The sequence below is a fragment of the Onychostruthus taczanowskii genome, unplaced genomic scaffold (genome assembly GCF_017590055.1).
Source record: "Onychostruthus taczanowskii isolate IOZ18803 unplaced genomic scaffold, ASM1759005v1 scaffold9, whole genome shotgun sequence".
Classification (NCBI taxonomy): Eukaryota; Metazoa; Chordata; class Aves; order Passeriformes; family Passeridae; genus Onychostruthus; species Onychostruthus taczanowskii.
The window spans coordinates 16,957,074-16,976,807 of NW_024506993.1; the positions used below are offsets into that span (position 1 = coordinate 16,957,074).

Sequence of the window (19,734 nt, forward strand, 5' to 3'; positions counted from 1 at the left end):
CGGACACGCGAGGGCCGTGGGTGGGGCCTGCGCACAGGGGGCGGGCCGGGAGCAGCGGGGACGGGTCCTGCGCCAGTGAGGCGAGGCCTGGGGGCGGGGTGGTGCCCTGGAGGCGGGGCAGCGGGCGGGGCTGTGCGGCGGGACCCACGGGAGCGGGCGGGGCTGTGGGGCGGGGCTCCGCGACGGGGCGTGGCCGCATGGGGCATCTGGGCGGAGGGGGGCGTGGCCATCGCTGTGGCCGGGCGCCGATTGGCCGCGGCGCGCTCGTGCCGCCGGTTGCCAGGCGCCGCCCGCCGCCGCCCTCGGCCCTGGGTGGGCGCCGCGCCCGAGAGTGCTCGGCGGGGCCGGGCGGAAGGCGGAGCGGGCCCGGGGCTTCGAGCGGCTGGGTCGGCCCGGGCCGTACCGGGTGAGTCTCGGGGCTTCGCCGGGAGCGGCCCAGGTGCTGTCGGTGGCGGCCGCCGGCTCTGGTTGTGGCAAAGCCCGTGTGGGCGTCCCGGGCTCTCCCCGCTCACCGGGACCGGCCCGTGGGAGCACAGGTGGGTGTCCGGTAGCTGCGGAGTTGCGTGTGCCTCAGGGACAGGTGGCTGTCCCGGGCCGGGGGCCGGGCTGCCCCTGTGGGGCTCGGTGGGCCCCGGCACTTCCCAGGGCTGACCTTGGCTCCGGGCGCTGCGAGCGTGACTAACAGCGGAGGCTGTTCCGGGAGGGACAGACCGACCGGAAAACTTTATCTTCAGTCCCCAGTGCAGGTGACTAAAGGCAGGTTAGTGGTTCTGCCGCCCAAAAAGGGCTAAATGCCAGATATTACTTGTGGCCTCCCTGGTTTCTTGGAAGCAACAGGCTGCAAAGTGGCTCACACAAGTTTCCAGTGCCCATCAAGTCAACAGGCCTGGATTTACTGAGTTTTGCCACAGGTTTGAAGCTGGCAAACTTGTGTTTTTGGAGTGTGACTAGGTCCTGCTGCTCAGGGGGGAAGGTGTGGGCAGGGGGATGTGGGACCTGGCTGTAGGGATCGCTGTCACTCCCTGAGGTATATCTCCCTTGGTCCTGGAGCTTTGGGCTCCTAGGCTTGGGAAAACACCACTGGTGTTCACCTGTCCAAAATGAAATTAAAATCTTCTTTTTGTGTTAAAAAAGCCAAGAATTTCTCTATTTTCTCTTAGCCCTTCCAGGCAGGAGCTTCTTTCTACCACCCATTTCTGTTATGTGATTGACTACTAATGCCTCTTGCCTTGTGAGTACTGTTCTTAACAAAACTTACTATTTAATTTTCCAAATGGAATGCTGTCTCGTCCCACCTTTAGCTTTACAGATTCCTTTCCTCTCTTTAGGAGTTTCTAATTCTTAGGTTTCTTCACACAGTCTCTGCTGCTATACCAAGCATCCTAAACCACTTATTCATTCTTCCCAATGCTTGTCATTGCACTCTTCTTTCCTAAATATAGGGTAGTATGCCAACAGAAGGAGCTTGAGAGCAGGCTGAAGTGCTGGGAACACCACTGTTTACTCAGAGGAGTAATCAGCAAAGCCTGGCTGATTCCAGGTCGCACCAACTCCTTGCTGCAGGAGTTCAGGCTCACTTCTTTGGGAGCTGGCACAAATGCTCCAATAACTGGGAGATGTTGCTGACAGCTCCTGCTGGGTTAGACATACCCGTTTCTTTAAGCATTGTGTAAACAGAGTAGTAAATTGTGCTTAATTGTTGGCATCAGACCTGGGGAATCAGTAAGAATTATGGGGCTGATAGCAGTAAAGGTGCTCTGCTCTCACTGTATACCAGTAAGCTTTGTATGTGTGGGATTTGTTGACCCCAAGCACTTTGCTTTTAGAAACGCTGGTACTCGTTGGTAACTTACCCACTCTGTTCTGCTCGTGTCCCAGTGCCCGGAGTGCTGAGCTCGGCCGCTCTCAGGAGCCAAGGAGGATGTGGTAGAGTCCCACAGGTAGAGCTCCAGCCCTGAAGCTCCTGGTCAGAGCTGGCCCAGCGCTCTGTGACTTGTCCTCCACGGTCGCTGCTCTGGAGGAATTCTGGCCTGCCGTGCTCTGGCAGCCAGGGGGTGGCACGGAGGGAGCCCTGCTGCATCCTGGCTGTGTGAGCGTGCCAGCAGACAGGCCTGAGGGGTGCTCTGGGGCTCTGCTCTAGGGACCAGTGCTCCTGCTGGGCACTGAGGGGACAGAGAGCTGCCCAGGGTGCTCGACCCTGGGCAGGTTTTCATGCTTTAGTGTCTGCAGCACAGGTGTGAGGTGCAGTGTGTTGTCAGCCTAGCAGAGGAGGTGTGATGGTCCTGTCCTGGCAGGAGTGGTGTTGCTCATCAGTAGGAATGGTGTCTCCTTGCCTTTTCTGTGTTCCTTGGAGAGATAATGAGACAAATTGGCCTGGAGAGATATCTCCAAGGGTGCTGTGCCAGGCTGGGGAGGAACTCCAGCTGATGGGAGTAAAGCTCTGCCTCGTTCTGTGAGTAGCAGCTATCTGAAAAGTTTTGTGGGGATGATTTTGGGTGGTTTGTACCTTTACTCTGTTAGCTGAGGAATAGTACTGAGGAGTTAAGCCTGGTGATGATTAATTTGAGTGAGGAAAATGCAAACGCTGAATTCTTCTTAGGCAAACAGGGGTCATGTAAATAAATGCCTCTGGCATTCTTTGTGGTGCTTGCAGACTGTCTACCAATTACTTCTGGTCTCTTGCTGAATCAGTGGGAGGCTGTTGCTCCTTGAGCTCCGAGTACTTTGGCGGTGATTTGGGTGAAATACAAATAAACACAGTTGGATTGACCTAGTGTATCTGAGCTCTTGGTATGCTGAAAATGTTTGTTCTTAGAATGTTTGTGCAGTGTGGAGAGCTCTGTACCTTAAACCCAATTTGCAAAGGACTGTGACTGTGTTTAAGCTGTGAAAAATAAAATATCAACCTGAAGAACCTGTGCTTTTAGGGTTTGTTCTGTGAGATTGAATTAGAGCAAACTACTAGGGTGCTGCTGGATGGAAAGTTAGTGTATTAACCTATGTGAGCACTCTAGGTGGGTGCACATCCTAGTCTGGTGCCTTCTTCTGTCTGTGTATCTCTCTGTGCTTATCTGTTGACTGAAACTGTCTCTGGTTCAGCTTTTCTGGGGTAAAATTTTAGCTTGCCAGCAAGAAAGATGGTTGTATATGTTTGATGTTACCAGTATTTTTGTCAGTGGATTTTTCATGAGCATCTGAACAGATCTGCTGATGCAGCAGTGTCTGAAGGAGATGATCCAAGTCCCCTCGTCAGGCTCTCTCCCTGTGCAATGCCTGAGCTGGTCACCTGGAGAGCAGCAGAAAGTTCCCTGGCTCTTGTGCTGGTTTGTGAGCTGTTCTGGGTGAGTGAGGAGGTGGAGATGGGGCAAGGTGAGTGGCATGGCTTTGACTGGAGTTGGCTAGGCAGCAGAGGCCTCGTTTTCCTGAATGCCATGTCCTGCTCAAGGTCACCTCAGTGTTGGTTTTTCAGAGCCTTGAGGCACCCTAGGAGATTCCCTGGAATCTGCCCATGGCAGCAGTGCATGCAGCCTTGCAGGGTTCTTCCACATCTGGGGTCCTATCCCTGGACAATGTGGTGGAACCCAAGAGCCAGAGGGGCTGCAGGGCTACCAAGTGCTCCCTCATCTCCTTACTGTGGCCCCCTCCCCTGTCTGTGGAGAGCTCACAATGGCTGCCAAGCCTCAGCACAAGTGGTGTTCAGCTGTGTGGCCCTGGCTGTGTCACTGTCAGGCCATGCCAGTGCCAATGGCACCGTGCTTGTCCCAGGGTGAGGTAGCAGAGGGTTGTGTGGGAAGGCTGAGCTGGGTAAGCCTCACTGCTTCTGGAGCTGACATGACCCCAGACATGCCTTTGTGCTGCCTGCAGTCATTTTGCTCAGCTGACCTGTTTTGTCCCTGGGTTAACTTTCTGCAGTTTAGTAACCTGGATTTTCCATGGAAGGAGCTTGTGAATCCCCAAGCAGGAGGAGTTTGTCAACAGCTCAGCACTGCAGAGGGAAAAGAAGGGAGGCCCATCCTGGAGGAGGAGGAGGGCATGGTCCCTGTGGTGGGTTAGTTCAGAGCAAGTGGTCATCTCAGCCACCCTCACGGTTTGATGCTCTAAAAGGGTCTTCCTCTGCTTTCAGCTGGGCCCTCTTGCCTCCTCCCAGGGGCCAGCTGTGGTGCTGAGCAAATGCATTGGCCAGTGGATTCTGCTGATTTGGCGTAAAGTTGGTGGTTTTTTCAGCTGGACCCTTTATTCATTATGCAAGGCTTTGCGAGGGAAGGGTGTTGGAGCATCCTTGGAGGCAGGAAGCCATTGGATCAGCAGAGCTCTCCCTTTGTAATGGTGCTTTTGGCCATAACAGATATTTACTTTTTCAGGGTTGAGTTGTCCCCCCTGTTTCACTGTCCTGCAGGTATCCTCTAGGCCTGGGGAGTGATTCTTGGTGGGATTCAAAGTACTGTCTGACTTTGACATGAAAGAGGGTGAGGCGTGGAAACAGCAATAAAACTTGTCCCAGCCCCACTGTGTTCACCTTTGTTTAGGGTTTTTCTTTAGAAAACCAGGCTTGCAACCTCACCTGAACTGTAAAAATGTATCTGAGTGAAGGTTTCCGCTCCTGAGTTCTCTTCTCTCCTCTTTTCTCACCTTGTGGTCTCACCATAGTGCTTTTGCCATCACTGCAACCCCAAGTAAGGGTATGGTGTGTCTTTCCTGCTGTACTTTCTGAGGAGGGCTCGATTCATAGAGGGTTTCCATGGGCAGATTCTGAAATATTTTGTGTGCTGGTTTCTCTGAGCATTCCAGCAAACTGGCTCAGAAGCCCCTTCCTGCGGTCCTTGATAGATACTGCTCGTTAGGGACCTGACAGGCAGCATTCCTGCCCTCCCTCCTCCGGGGTGGAGAAGTGGTTACAGAGAGGTTTCAGTTTAGTCTCGCCTAGTTACAGGTCGCAGGAGTGCTGGATGTGTGTGCTGAATTCACACGGGCTTCTCTCTTTTTGTGAACTAGACTGTGCATTTCGACTTCAGAAAGCTTAATCTTCTGTGAAGTATGTTCCTTAAGGGTGGGGATTAGCATTCAGTAATTTTGATGAGAGTTTCCAGTTGCAGATACTGATCATTTTATATCAGTCCCAAGGGCTAGGGATTGATTTTTGGATGAGCTTGAGTGATAGTTTGAACCAGCATTTCTCCACTGAAGTGTTGAATCATGACAGCTGATGTGAAAGCCTTGTGCTACTGTCACAACTTCAGATTGCAGTGTGGGGACTGTGTGCTGCTGGTCTTTGCTAGGCTGGCCCTAATTGCCTTTTCCCTGTTGTCCCCAAATAGATTCTTACAGGCTCTTTGAGAAGCACATCTCTTTCCAGAGCTTCCAGGATTTCCTTGTGTGCATGGCTTCTGTGGGACTTTTCAATTTCAGCAGAGAGGGACCAATATCCCTGTCTGTAGTGCTTGGTTATTCAGCAGTCCAGGATACTGCACAGATTCCACTTTAATCAGGGTGGAAGTAGTTGTGAGATTTTCCAGTGTGAACTTTTTTCTAAAGCAGCTCTTCAGTATTGGTCTCTAGCTGGGAGTTCCCTCTACAGCAAGAAGTTTCATCAGATCTTCTCTGAGTATTGCTGAAATGTGAGGTGTGACCTTCGTGTTGTGGCACTTGGGATTCCTGCAGGAAGGCTTTACAAAGGTGTGGGCTTCTAGGTGGGGAATGAGAGGCGTATTTGAGGCTGCAGTGATTCCCTGTTCATGTCCCTTAGGCTTTCTGCTTAGGTCTTGACCTCTGTGGAGTGTGAGCTCTCTGTGCCGTAGGAGCCGATTCCTGCATGACAGACCATGCATGGTGTTTCCCCACCCCAAAGGAAATATTTCTAGTGGAATTTTTATGATAGTGCCTGGGGGCCTACATTAAGGGGATAAAAGGTGGTTATTCTAAAACTGTCTCTGAATTCAACCTCATAGGATCCTAGCAGGAAGCTACACAGAATCAGTGTAGCTGTGTGTCTTTTTCTCTAAAAATCAGATTTCTGCCTCTTCAGATACAGGTAAAGGCTGGCTGGAGACAGGGGTGGGCCTATGCCAATTCCAAGGGAGAATCTTCTTCTAGTATTTTTCCTAAATTCAAAACCTCCTTTGCCTGTCTTCTCCTGAAATTCCTTGGCATCTTTCCTTTCTCCTACCATAGCAAAAGCTTTAAGACATGTGGGAAAGTATAATTGCAGAGGTACTGGCATCAGCTGAACTTAATGGGCACAAACAACTCATATAATTGATTTGTTTCATTAATTCTCAGTTTCAGTTCATTGAAAGCTTCTGCAGTGTGGTGTTTGTGCACAGAATAGCTGTTGTATGGGATGTGTATGAGGTCCTGCAAGTTCTGCAGCATGATCACAATGCAGATCTGCCCATCCTCAGTGGGACAGAGCATCAGGAATGGGGCAGTCAGCCTTATTTGAATGAATGTCCGGGTCAGATCAGGTGTTTTTTAGGCTGGGCATTAACGTTTGTGTTGATGGCAGTCATACTGAATGATTGGACTGGGACTGTCGGGTAATCTAGTGTAAAGGTCTGTGCCGTGGTGCTGTATGTGTTTCCATGGTATCGGTTCACTTCTCCAGGGTGAGCTGTGTGGCCAAAATGTGAAACTTTGTGTCGTGTACCTGGGGAATTTTGTGCTTCCAGTGGTGTTTATAAAGCCAGTGCTTTGTGTTTGTCTGTGTGCCTTGTACTGGTTGTTCTTTCAGGAAAGAGTTACCACATCTTAGAGCAAGATTTTGTTTGAATAGCAGGGGTCAGCCTCTAGGGAGGTAAGAAATTTGATCTGAGAATGACAATTGCTGAGATAAATACAATTCTTCAGAAATGTCCAGAGAAAACTAAAGCAACATGTTGTAACAGTACTGCATGCAAAGCCCACGAACCCTTGGCACTAAACTGTAAGAAAAGTGTAGGAATAGGGCTTTACAGCCTCATGAAAACTTTGTAGTCAAAGCTAACATGAAAAAGGGCTTCACTTGCTACTGGCAATGATGTAAAATTGTATATTGAGGGATTAAAGCTTTGAGAAGGCAGTGCTGCTCCCCTGTGCAGTGACGGTGATAAGCCGGGATAAAAGTTGTGTGTGATTCTGTGTGCTGAACGTGGCAGAGGGAAGTACTCCGTGATTGCCATGGCTAATTTGGGCGTGAGAAGGTTTGCTTATTAAAGGCCCAGTCAGAGGTGGACGAGCTCCTGCACTCTGGAAGCACTGTTCCAGCCTGTGATGTGGTGCAGTCACCACCCTCCCCTCAAACCAGCACCCAGCACTAGTACCATTGCACTGCACACCCCTCATTCCTGAAAACTGGAATCCTGACCCTCCTCTTGGTTCTCTGCTGCTCCACCAAAGCTCCTCCAATCTTTTAGTCATTGGGTCAGGTGGGAGTGGTCCAAGTGCTGGCCTCCTCCTCCTGCTTTCCCTGCTGGAGCCGGGTCCTGCCAGGACAGGTGGGGCCGTGCATCTCTCGCGCACCTCGGTGCTGCAGTGGCTGTGTGAGCTCAGCCTGGGCTGTGCCTGACCCTGGGTATCCCAGGGGACAGGGGTGGTGGTACTGTCCTGCCGTCACAGGAAGAAGCTGTTTCCTGCAGACCTCTGCGCTGCATCCTGGTGCTGTGTGCTTTGCTCCAGCGTGACCCAGCTCAGCAGCCTCCAGCCTTTTTCTCTTCCCTGAATGGCAGGCTCCTAAAGCCTCCCCTGGAGGTGCATAACTTTGTATAGGGAACTTAATCCTGCTGACTCCAGGTAAGCCTCTTCGCACTTTTTATGGATTTCTTACAGTCTGTTCACATGCTGGTTCAAAACCTTTGCCTTGATATGATGCTTCAGGAAATCCTTTGAGGCAGCTTCTCCCCTGAGCCACAAAAAAAGGCAGAGAACAGAGGAGGCAGTGAGATTTAGGGTTTGATTTTTTCTGAAGTTAAGATGAAGTCGAGATACTGCATAGAGGGGCAGTTCTGAAGGCACACCTTGGCCACACGTACCTGTGTTTTGTGATGAGTCTGTTCCCATCCTGCTGGAACAGCAATCTGCCATCAGCACGAGGGAGATCATGGGGAGCAAGGCTGACTGCAGAGCTCTGCCCTGGGAGTGTCTTCTGGACTGCTGTAGTGTTGGGCTTGGTCACTCCAGCTGGGAGCACAGGAATGATTGCTCCACATGCTGAAGTCCTCGTTTCTGGTCATATATGGGAATTAAGGCTGGCTGGGCTGACTCCCTAGGCAAGTGTTTAGGGGTGAGATTCTTCTTTAAGCAGTGACTAAGACGATGATTATTAGTGAATTCTGCACAGCTGACTCTGAGCCCTGTTTGGGACCAGCAGTCGTAGGCTGTGCCAACTGGAAAAGGTCAGCTGAAGCTTGGAGCTGCCTGGGCACACGGCGAGGTGTCTGCTTTGGAGCAAGGAAGAGCCACCCTCAGCTTCAGCAGAAGCAGATGGCTCAGCTCTGCAGCCTGAGCCCATCCAGGAGCAGACACCTTTCACTTCCCAGTGTCAGTGTCTACTCTGGTTCAAGGCAGGCACTGGCATGTACAGAAGCTTGTAAGCACACTGGTCTGCGTCTCAAAAGAGCTCTTCTGCTCCAGTGTGGCAGTGGAGGAAGAATCTTGACGGGAAACTTGGTAATGTGAATCTACTCTTAAGGAGCTTGAGGATCATCTGAAGTGGCCAGTGTCCTCCTGCTTGGGCTTTGTGGCAGCAGCCATCTGAGCTGATTTGCAAAGCACTTTCAAAGGCAAACAGTTGTCCTATTTACCTCCTCTCCTCAGTGGAGAGGAATTACCTGTGTCATCAGAGCTGAGAAGTTATTTTTTATTTCATGCTTGGTGGGGAGGAGTATAAATTTGAACTCTTCTGGGTGTAGCTAAAGATCCTTCTGGAGCAGAAACACAGCAAAACATTGCAGCTCCCCATTTGCCTGGTGCTCCTGCACAGAAGCACAGCCCTTTGGGGGGAGAATGGGGTGCCTCAGAAGCTGATACTGCCAAGCATAATGCTCCAAGTTTTTATCTTCAGCTGGTCTCTTGGACTCAACAGGTTGCCAGTGTAGAGGCTGTTGGTGCAGGAAAAGAGGTCTTGCAGCGGTGTCTCGTTCCATTTGTGGTTGCAGGCTTTAGAGCAGTCCCTCGCTTAGAAAAGTCACATGAGAAAAGCATTTCATGTATTTTTAGATGTCTTTTAAAGTGGCTTAGTGGCTGAAAAGAAACCTGCGTCAGGTCACTCGCCTGCTTGCTGCAGTTTGCCCAGGAGTGCTCGAGCAGACTGTTAATGTGGAATGGATCCAGTGGGAGCCTTCTGCTCTAAGGGAATTGCTGTGCCTGCTACCAGGATGCAGCTGGCTGTGGGAGGTGACCGTAGCTCTCAGTGTGTGCTGCTCAGATGCTGGTTAGGACAATAGTGGGAAATGAATGGGAGATGTCCAGCTGAACCCAGTTTAATTTCTCTTCATCTTTGGAATTGTCTGGGTTTTCCTTGGTGTCTTTGTGCAGTGCTCTTCCCAGCAGAGTTTGTTGCAGGGTCCAGACTTGGTGTGCTCAGCTTCTCAGTTGGTTTGAGCAGGTGCTGCTGGCAGAAGAAGTCCTGCCTTTCGCTTGTGAAAAGGAAAAGAGAAGTGGTCCTGCAGACCCCACATCCAGCCTAGAAACTGAGCCAGATGGGAACTGGCCTCTTGTTTGTCTCTTGTTGCATTCCTTTAATGTGTGTCATTTCCCACATCCACTTCTCTGTGCACTGTAACTCTTGTACCGGCACAAAGGGAAGAGAGGACTGGGATGGGAGAGGTGGAAATGTTTCCTTGTGCAGTTACAATCATTAAAATGATGATGTGGCTGCCTGTGATGCTGCTGTGGGTCTCCAAGCAGGCTGGACCACATCTGCCCTGGGAGGAAGAGGCAGGGAGAAAGCTCAGCCATTCCTCTCTCTACAGATTTTCCACGTCTTTGCCAACATGGGAGGATGCATTACAGCTTGCAGGCCCATGTTGCATGATCCCTTGAGATCTTTGTGGGCTGCTGAATAGGAGGAAAAGTTCACTGGGGTAGGAAGGAAGCATGATGCAGTGCATTGGAGGGTGGAAGTATGAGCTGACATCCTGGGGTGCACATGTGGGTGAGGTTATTGGTGTTTCAGATGTTTGGTGGCTGGGCTCTCATACCACTGCCTGCCAGGTATGAAGAACGTTTTTTTCCAGGAGTCCTGCCCTTTCAGACTAAGCTGAAAGAATGGGAAGCAAATCAAGTGAGGAGAGCAAGGGACTTGAGAGGACTTGAGAGAAGCCTCCTCCAAAAGCAGCAGTGTTTGTGTAACAGCTAGCACCAAATATTCCTAGGAGATAAGCTGTGATTTTTACCTTGAAGCATCTGGTGAGGTGACCATTCAGTGACAGTGTGTAGGCCGGTGGTACAAGAGGGCTGGAAAGCTGCAGGTCGCTCTTCTTGTTCTCTGAAACAATTTTGACCATAAATGATGGAAGTCTCTGTCTAACAAGAGGAGGAAGCAGCCATACAATGTAAAACCTGGGAAAGGTGTGTGGTTTTCCTTGTTTACTTGCTAGAGTGCTTAATAATGGAAATAATAACTGAGGGGAGACAATGTCTTTTTCATCTCTTGAAGCCTTTGACTCAAGACAAGGGGCAGCAGTGACTTTCATCAAGAGGTGGAAACTTCAGGGACCTGTGATCAGGTGTCAGTAGATGCTGGCCTTCAATATGATGTGGGCATGGTTAAGAAAATAATCTAAAGTACAAATGTTGAGCTTTTCAATGTGACCTACTAAACTAAATTAGTATTTACTAAGGAAATTTGTTATTCTTGTCCCTCTCACTTAAAATGAGCGGGGCTGTGCTAAGAGCTCTTTGGAGATGCCTCTGCATCTTACCTAAAGCCCCAGACTGCTGCTTAATTTATGCCTCCTCATTTTGAGACCAGGTTTCTGGAGATGAATTTTAGCAGTGACCCTGGAGCAAGAGCAGGGTGGTCGGTGGTGGGTGTGGCTGGTGGAAGTGTCCCTGGGGGTCCCCCAGAACCAGTGTCTTGCCTTGTGTTGTCTGGGCTGGGTTGGAGGCTGGTGTGTGCTCCTGGGTGAGGCAGATGGACAGCTGCATGTGCCACTGCCAGGACTGCCTTGTAGGGAGATGTGCCGGCTGTTTCTCAGAAGGCTCCTGGAGCTGGTGGCTCCTGCAGGCCTGGCCCTCAGGGCTGGGGACGTGCACGCCTGGCCTTTCCCTGCGAGCCTTTTAGTGCCTGTATAAATACCAGCAAGCTTCAGATGCATTGCAAATTCTGGCCCTTTTTTTAAGCCCAAGTCATAAATAGGTTGGTGCTCACTTGTGGGTCCGGCAGAGCTGTCACTAGAAATGATGTAATGATTAAACTCAGCACCATGACGGCTTTCCTGCTGAGCTTCCCTCCCAGGTCTTGTTTTTCTGTTCTCTTCAGGAGCATCACAGTGCCAGGTGAGATACATTTAGACCCTGGAAAAAAGTTAATTTAGCAGAACTCGCTATGAAGTGGCGTTTCTTAGGATGAGACAGAGCAGCCACAGTCTGTCTTCTCCTTTTGATGCAGACACTGATTGTGCTCGCTCTGCTTCCCAGGGAGCCCGTCCCGGCTGCAGCACAGCTCTGCACTAGATTTTATAGTTACTGCTCTTTGGAATAAGTGTCATTTAAAAAGTACCCAGCCAAGAAAGAGCACAAGATGTAATTCCAGTGACGTTTGTGGATTTTTTGTTTGGATTTTTTTTCTCCAGAAGGACAGTGGTTTCTATTAAAGGGAATTGGCAGCGCCTGGCCTTTAGCCCTGGGCGGGAGATGAGCTTTGAGGGTTCATCCCTTCGCTGCAGGGCCAGGGTGGTTTTCTGAACTCCTCAAACAGTGCAAAGCTCAAATCAAGCCATTCCTTGCACATCTGATATTTTTGTAGTTAACCTGTGAAGCCTTTGTGTACGAAGCAGAGGTCCTGGGAAGGTATGAGAAACAAGCTATTTTTACTCCATCACAAATAGGTCTTGGCATGTTTATTTTAGACTCCGGAGCTGCTCAGGCCACTGTGGGGTTTTTTATAGTCTTCTGCTGTTACTGTCAGATTAAAAAATCAACTTGAACTCTGGAAATCACAGGAAAATAGGGTGCCCCGGTGTACTTGGCTCCAGTGAGGCTCTGAGGAAGCTGCAGGGAGGAGTCTCCTGTGTTGTGCGCTGTGCCAGTCTCGGGGTCTCCTGAATACCAGAGAAGTCTTTTCTGAGCCACCAGCTCTCCATGGACCTCGTGCCCTTCTATTGCATCAACTGCCCTGCAGATGAACAGTTCCCTTGCTGGGTGTCCTAACTGCATCTGTAAAAAGTCCAAGCTGAATACCTTGAGGAGTTCTGGGGCCAGAGCAGAGCTTGGCCATGAGGTGAGCAATGCTGCAGCAGGTCATTCGTGCCTCCTGCTCCACAGAAGGTTTGAGTTGCCAGGTCGCCAGCATAGCTTTGAATAATTTTTTTTTTTTTTGCTGCAGACAAGTGCACCAGGCAGCAGGAGGTGAAATTAATGAGACTGGCTCGTTTTCCTCCTGCCACTGGAGTCTGAAAAGGGAGGGATTTAGGTCAGTCCTGCTCAAAGAGTGGGAGGATGCATGGAGAGCCCCATCCCTGTCCCTGCATGGCCAGCTCTCTGCTCCTGCTGACGTGGTGTGGTTGAGGAGTGCCCCTTTAATTGCAGGTGTGCTTTGCACAGGCACTTCAACTTCTAAGCTCTTTATCCCAGTTTATTATTAGAAGTAATTGAAAGTGTGGCCAGTGGTGTGTTCACTCCATGGTGGTGGTGTGCACGGTGTTCAGTGGTGGGTCATGTTATGCAAATGTGTAACACAGGCAGCCCAGATCCTCTGCCCACGCAGGCTTAACCTCTCCCCTGGGGTGCCTGGTCAGCAGCCAGCCCCCAGCTCTGGGCTGGGGCATCCTGCTGAGCCCTGGGCTGATCCAGCCCCTTTGGGGTGCTGACCAGAGAGGCTGCAGTGCTGCAGTGTTTATTATGAGATTCACTAATAAACGGCACTGGTACTAATTTCCAGTTAGAGCATTTTACACACTTAGTATTCTGAAGCTCATAATTACTACTGCTAAGTCTGGCAAATGGCACCGCTTCTGAGTGGCAGATCTGTCACCCTTCCCTCCCGTGGCACTCAGTGTGCAAGTGCACCCCACTTTGCCCTCCTACAGCAAGTCTTTTGGCCACAGACCAGATGGAGAGTCCAACAGGTTATCAGGGCATTCCCTGGCACCCTGGGTTCAGTCTGTTCTTTGGGGTCATGGCTGTCTGTAGGTGCCCCTGCTCCTACAACAGGAAGGTGGACCCTCCTTTGTTCTCTATCTTACACCTTGTTCTCCATTTTTTCCTATTTCAGAGCCCATCTCATCCTTGCCCATGTCCCTCCAGATTCCCAGGTAACAGACCTGTATTACTTTCTGCTCATCACTTTAAACTTTGCTGCATCCATACCCAACCTGGTGTTTGTGCTACATAGGAGTTTCATCTCTCAGCCTTATCTGACTCGATGTCACCTCAGTGGCCTCACAAGTCTGCACACCCCAAAGCTCCCCTACAATTAAGTGTGTTGCCTACCCTACACTAAAGACAAAAATCCCTAATGCAAATCAGTGCACTTCAGCCTTGATTCCTCTCCCCGTGTCCAATTAAGCAGTTTCTTAGGTGCAGTCTGCATACCAGTGCAGGAAATTAACATTTTTCACAGTTTTTAGGCTTACCCATCATCCTTACCCAGGGGCTGTTTGAACTGCTGCCAAAGATCCCTGCAGAGGTCCCAGCTAGCCATGGCCAGCAGTGCTCCATCAGGACCTCCTGCTTTATAGCTGTCCCTGAAGAATTTACAGCCTAAGCTGTAAGGATGGAAAAGGAGATAGAGGGGTCATGCAGCCCTGTTCTGCTGAGCAGTCACAGAGCTCCTCTAAGCTGATTTAGCTGATAGTGGTGAGGAACACCGGCAGGCACTTACCTGCCCCAGGTACCTGGCCTGGCAGGCATGTGTTCTCCCCAGCTCCCCACAGCACTGATGGAGATAACTGCAGTACCCTGGGGGTGTTTTCCCCTCTCAGTTTCAAGAGCTTGATGAGCAGGAGGGGTGTGTGGTGAGGATTGGGCTTTCAGCTTGGTTATTATCTGTTCTGTTAAGTCTGGCTTTCAGAAATAGGTAAGGCAGCCAGGCTCGGAGTGTCTGGTCTGTTCTCCAAACAAAACACAAGCTTGGCGACAGCGCTGTGTGTTTTTGGATTAAACAGGCCTGAATTTATTTGTCAATATTAATATTTGTGTACTGTACAGCACCACTGGAAGTCTGTGCTCTGGAGGTTAAGCTGTGTTAATTGGTGTCTGGTGCTCAAGGACCTGTGTCCATAATGGGATGGGTGCTGGGGAGCAGGATCTGCCATTCTCTGCTGTGTGCTGTGCTTTGGACCTTCCAAAAGCACAACTGCTGTGTCTGGGTTTTCCCTTCCGCAGGAGGGTTCAGTATCCCTGTGGATGCAGTGTGTTTGGGTTGAGGGGCATGGATTGAGGTCTGTGTGCAGACAGGAGATCCGGGTTAGGGCACAGGGTGATCCATTTTCCCTGTACATGCTTCTTTGCTGTGTCTGTAGGGCAGCAGGGCCTTCGGGGAGCTTTGGCATGTCTGCAGTGGAGTTGGCTTGTTACGTGCAGTACTTGTGTCCTGGCAGCCCTGCTCACTGCTCTAATGGAGCTCCCAGAAACTGCTGCCAGTGGAACGTACTGTGGCTTTGTCAATGACAAAAATACCTAGTTCTTGAGAGAGTTACTTTGCATACAGAGTTACTGGTGTGTTTTCTTTTGCTTATTGGACTGTAAAAATGGGGGGGGGGGGGGGGGAAGATAGATTTGAAAATAAACCTATTGTTGTTGGTTTGTGAATAAAGATGTTTTAATCCACGATTAAAACAGGATTTGGTGTATTGGTAGAGACCTGATGTTATAATGCAGAATAAATGTGTTTGTAGAAAAGTACCTGAAAAAAACCTAAAAGTGATACCCTAGGCAGCGCAGCAGAGTTTTAAAAATCAGCAGCAATTTTGCCTGGCAGCCTGCAGATCTAAAATGTGAAGCATTGCACAGGATTTGAATAATATAATAAATTTTGAAACAAAGTGGTTTAAAATATTTATTTATAGAAAATATACTCAGGGACTGGAATGCAGCTACACTAACACTTAATATATTCCTGGAAGAGTTGTGTGGCTGGTCAGCGTTTGTTTTCCAAACTCTATTTTCAGCTCTTCCAAGCGTTTCCATAGGTGTTTTGGACAGCTTTTCCCTGGCGTGCTGCAGCCCATGGCTGCTGCCAGCAGACTGGGAGAGCCAGTGTGACAGAAGGGCTCTGTGCTGAGCCCCCCACCATGGGAAACTTGCTGCTCTTTCCCAACAGTCCCAGAGCAGGATGCTGGGGGGCTGTGACCTCCTTCCCCACCTGGCATGGGTCCCTTTCCTCAGGACAGGTGCAGCTGTGCGCTTAACCTTTGTTGCCAGAGGAATTCAGCCCTTCTGCCAAATGCCTCATTCTTCCTTTCCTGGGATGATCCAGCCTGTCCCCTGCTCAAACAGCCCTTCCCAGGGTCCTCGGTGACAGGGCCTCTCCTCCTGTGGCTCAGGGTGACCACCCACACTTGTCCTCCTCATGCACCCTTGAGCAAATTGCTTTATTTCTTTTATTTCCCATGTTTGCTGCACTGGCTTCACCCTGGCTTTTTCCATCCTCCTGATTTCCTCAAAACTGGGAACACGTCAGGTGCATTTCTTCAACAGAATATCCCTAAGGGCAGCTTTTGAATAATCCTCTCGATGAGGAGGAAGCCAGGAGGGTTGGGGTAGAGTGTCTATAGCCAGCTTATCGCTTGCAGCCTCGAGACCTGGCAGGAGTTGAAATCCATGTGTGCGTTGCTCCCACAGAACAAACAGCCTTGCGAGGACTTTGAGGCCATGGTATAGTTTGTTTTTTGGGATAAAGACTACTTAGACATCTGGATTGCATTGGAGATTTTAGGGGAAAGATAAATTATTAGTTTGCTGTGAGTGGAGAATGACTCTGATTGCTCTGTGAGCGAGCTTTTGCCAGCTCGCTGCTGCACGGGCTGAATTCACGTTCTCGTGCTTCAGAAGGAGAAACAGCAACTGTGGAGGCTGCTGGCCGTGTCCTGGGAATGGGGGGCTGAGCAGACCTTTCCTGACCTTCTGGTGCGCTGAGAAAACATGCTCATTTTATGGGCAGTTAATTTATAGAAAGTTCCTGTTTAAATTTCCTCCAAGGCCGTAAAACCGGAGGACAGCTGCATGCATTAGCTGGCTAATCAAACACTGCTCACCCCTGGCTTGCCCTCCCCTTTCACCACCACTAACTTCGGGTTCCTTCACGCGAGTGAGTGTGGCAGATTTGGGAAGTGCACTCAAAAACGGTCTGCAGAGGAGTGGCTGGTGCTCACAGGGTTTGGGGTGTCCTTTCTGAGCCACAGCTCTTGGGACTGTGCTGTTCCCCAGGAGCGTCCGGGGTCAGTCAGATTTTGTATGGCACTCTCCCTGATTTATAAAGACTCTGCTGTGCTCCCTGCCCTAAGGAGTGGTGCTGCCATGGAAATACCCACCCTGGGCTGAAATAAAAACTTTGTTCGCATTTTGCTCCTCTTCCAAGCGTGGGGAAAGCTGTGATTGTTTCCTGCTGCCTCCTCCCTCCTTCCCCAAAGACTGAAAATAAGTAAAACCTCATAGATTTGTTTGCAGTTGTGTCCAAGTTCAGCTTTCAGTGAAAGGAAATAATTTTAGATGGGTGCTGGGGCACCCGAGCTCCAGAAATGCAACTTTGCCTTGGCTCCCTGCAGCAACCAGCCTGATAGGATTTCAGTATGGGTATGTGCTCTAATAAACTTGATCCTAACAGCTAATTTTGATCTAGTTTGACAGAGAGGTTGGGAACTTAGACACTGAATCTCTTAAGAGCTCCTCAGAGCTGCTTTTTCCTATTCTGACAACAAGCAGGCTCATGTTCCACCCTCTGCTATAATTGTACCGGTTTATTTTCCATCACCTTCTCACCGTGTTAAAACTAATGATGAAAAGGAGAAACTCCTAGGCCACATGCAGGACTGAAAACCAGAACTAACCTCTGCTCCTGCCCTCCCAGCAATATCTGCTGCTGCTCCTAACAGCTGTGCTGCCTGCTCTCCCTGCTGCCTGTGCTCATCAGCTGCAGGGAAGGCAGCAGAGCCCTCTCTGTTTTGGAGAAGTTGGTGTGTTTTCACCCTTATCTCCCTTGTGTTCTAGGGAGTGTTTGACCAGTGCAGAAAATTACTTTGGCTGTGTGGTTGGAGGCTGCAGAGACCTTTTTGAAGCCCCCTGCTTTATCTGCCAGGAATTTAATAGAGGTATTATGGCAGGAAAGAGCAAAGGTGAGCACGTAACACCCATTAGAAGTTTCTGAACCTGCGAGGGCTCCAGCAATAAACCCCTTCAGCAGATTGCCCAATGTGATGCAAGAAAACTGGCCTGATAACTCTTCATTTTGTTTAAGCTGGGGCCTGTTTCCCTTCCTTTAAATCTCCTCTGCAGCAGTTGGGGGGAAAAAATGCTGCAGAAAGAAATGCCAGGAATGTGAACAGCAGGTGGGGACTGGCAGATGTACTTATCAATCACGACAGGCTGACGAGTGGTTTATTCCTCTAAAGAGCTACTGTTTGCCTCCAGCTTGGTTTACTCCTGTCCTCTCCAACTCCCTCCAGCCCTCTACCAAGGTTCAAGTTAAGAGCAGGGTAGATTTCCCAGTTCTGTGGAGCATGCCATGCTTGGTGCAGGACTCCCTGCTCCAGAAACCAGACGAAGGGGAGAGATGGAGGCAGACCCCGTAAATCACACTGGAAGGGTTGCAGCAGCAGACCTCATCAATAACATGCCACATCTCAGGGATGGGATTTGGAAGTTTTGCTTCCGTGGTGCCCAAGCAGAAGACAGACTCGATTAGTTAATTGAATTTTCTGCTCTGTTGCTTTTCAAAACATGACTTCATATCTCGGAGGAGGCTGGAGTTATTTCAGTGGACAAAACCCTATATTAAGGAGGTGGTGTTTGAGATCCCTTGCATTTTTGAGTGAGAAGACTGACACTGGATTGCAGATCTGGACCTGTGAAAAGGGGAGCAGGATCCTCTGGTTCTCAGAGGGATTGAGCCAAGGTTTGGTGTGGCCGCTCCTGATGCTTTGAGCACCTTTCACTTCATATGGAAATGCCTCTTTGTAGCAGGGCAACCCGATTTACATGAAATAACAGGCTAAGTGGCGAAAAGCCTTTATCTGTTGATCTCTAAGCAGCTTTCCCGGGAGCGTTGGCAGTGTATGTTACAAGCAGAGCAAACCTGCCATCACAAACGACATTATGGATGCTTTTCCCTCCAAGCTTTCATTCTGGCTGCTGTGCTTGTGTCAGAATTCATGTGTTGTCCCAGTGCTTCGGATGCACTCCGTTTCTGTGCACGGGTGCAAAGCCCGGGATAAGCCATAGGCTTGCAGGTGATGTGATTAGACCTCTCCTTCAATGGCATGCAGGTATTTTCCCTGGCTACTTCAGCTGGTGTGGATCTTGCTGTTGTCTGCAGTGCTCCGGCACCCAGCTCCAATTCGCAGTGATTTGCCTTTGTAGGGGCTTTGCTGATGTTGATAGTTATCTTAAAGAAAAATGAGGGCACATCTGCCCCAAGCTGCCTTATCAGTTTTTCTTCAGATTGTTGCTTGGTTTTGTGAAAGAGCAGTGGAAGAAAGAAATAGCTTTTCCAAGGAATAAGCACATGAGAATAAGGGAGCAGGCAGGGCTACGACACAGAATAAAGATCTCAGAAACATCCCTTTTTCCAGCAGCAAAATGCTCTTTTCAAATTCTGCTCCCAGGGCACCACCTTGGCTAACGGGGGAGGCTTGTGTTGGGAGGTGCTGCCTTCAGGTTTTAGAGCAGCTCAGCAGCAGCTGAAGCAACAGTTCCTGTCACGGTGCCATTCCCGGTGCTAGCTGACTGCATCCTGCGGGAGCACCTTGCCCCGTGGGCCCTGGCAGCCGGCTGCTGCCCTGCCCTGCCCTGCCCTGCCCGCGGGCAGTGGGCAGCGGTGGGCGATGCTCCTTCCCGGCTGCAGCGGCACTAACCAGGGAGGGCACGTCCAGATGCCACCAGCCACGCAGCACATGCCCCAGGAGCTGCCTCCCGCTTGCAGCCATTTGGCCAGAGCTCCGTCGTGCAGGATTTTCCCAAATCAGCTCCCATTTGGAGTGGATCCAGGCTCTGGGTGTGGGGTGGCCTGCTGTAGCTGCTGGGGCAGTTTTGCCTCCGCAGGGCAGCGTGGAGCAGCGGTGTCTGGGTGACACCGGTCACACTGCCTGCCACTGAGAATGTTTGGAGTCTTAATTCTTGAATTTAACTGCTCCACTGGAATTTCCCATGCCGAATTTCCATGCTGTGTCCCTGCCTCAGGCTTTGTTTCAGCTTTTCAGCAGAAACAGTTCAGCCATTTCCAAGAGTTAAAAGATTTTTTAAAAAGTTTTATTTTGTCAGTATTTAAAAACCAAACAGCCCCTAACTGCTTGCATTGAGAGGTGCTTGGGTGGCACAAAGGCTGCATGGAAGGTTGGCAGCCCCAGGCTCTGATTTTAATAGTGTGCCATCTCCCCCCCCCCC

General features: G+C 50.3%; 1 protein-coding gene across 3 annotated transcripts in view; it reads left to right on the forward strand.

Moving 5' to 3' along the window:
* The first annotated feature begins 302 nt into the window (after positions 1–302).
* Positions 303–19,734, forward strand: part of DAG1 (dystroglycan 1) — a 49,633-nt gene continuing 30,201 nt past the window's right edge. Inside the window, exon 1 of one of the 3 annotated variants that reach the window (XM_041426066.1) lies at positions 303–536. The gene's annotated coding sequence lies outside the window, so the exon portion shown is untranslated. Of the gene's footprint in view, positions 537–12,142; positions 12,416–13,426; positions 13,449–19,734 lie in introns of those variants that run through there. The other 2 variants (XM_041426067.1, XM_041426068.1) reach the window with 2 other exon arrangements.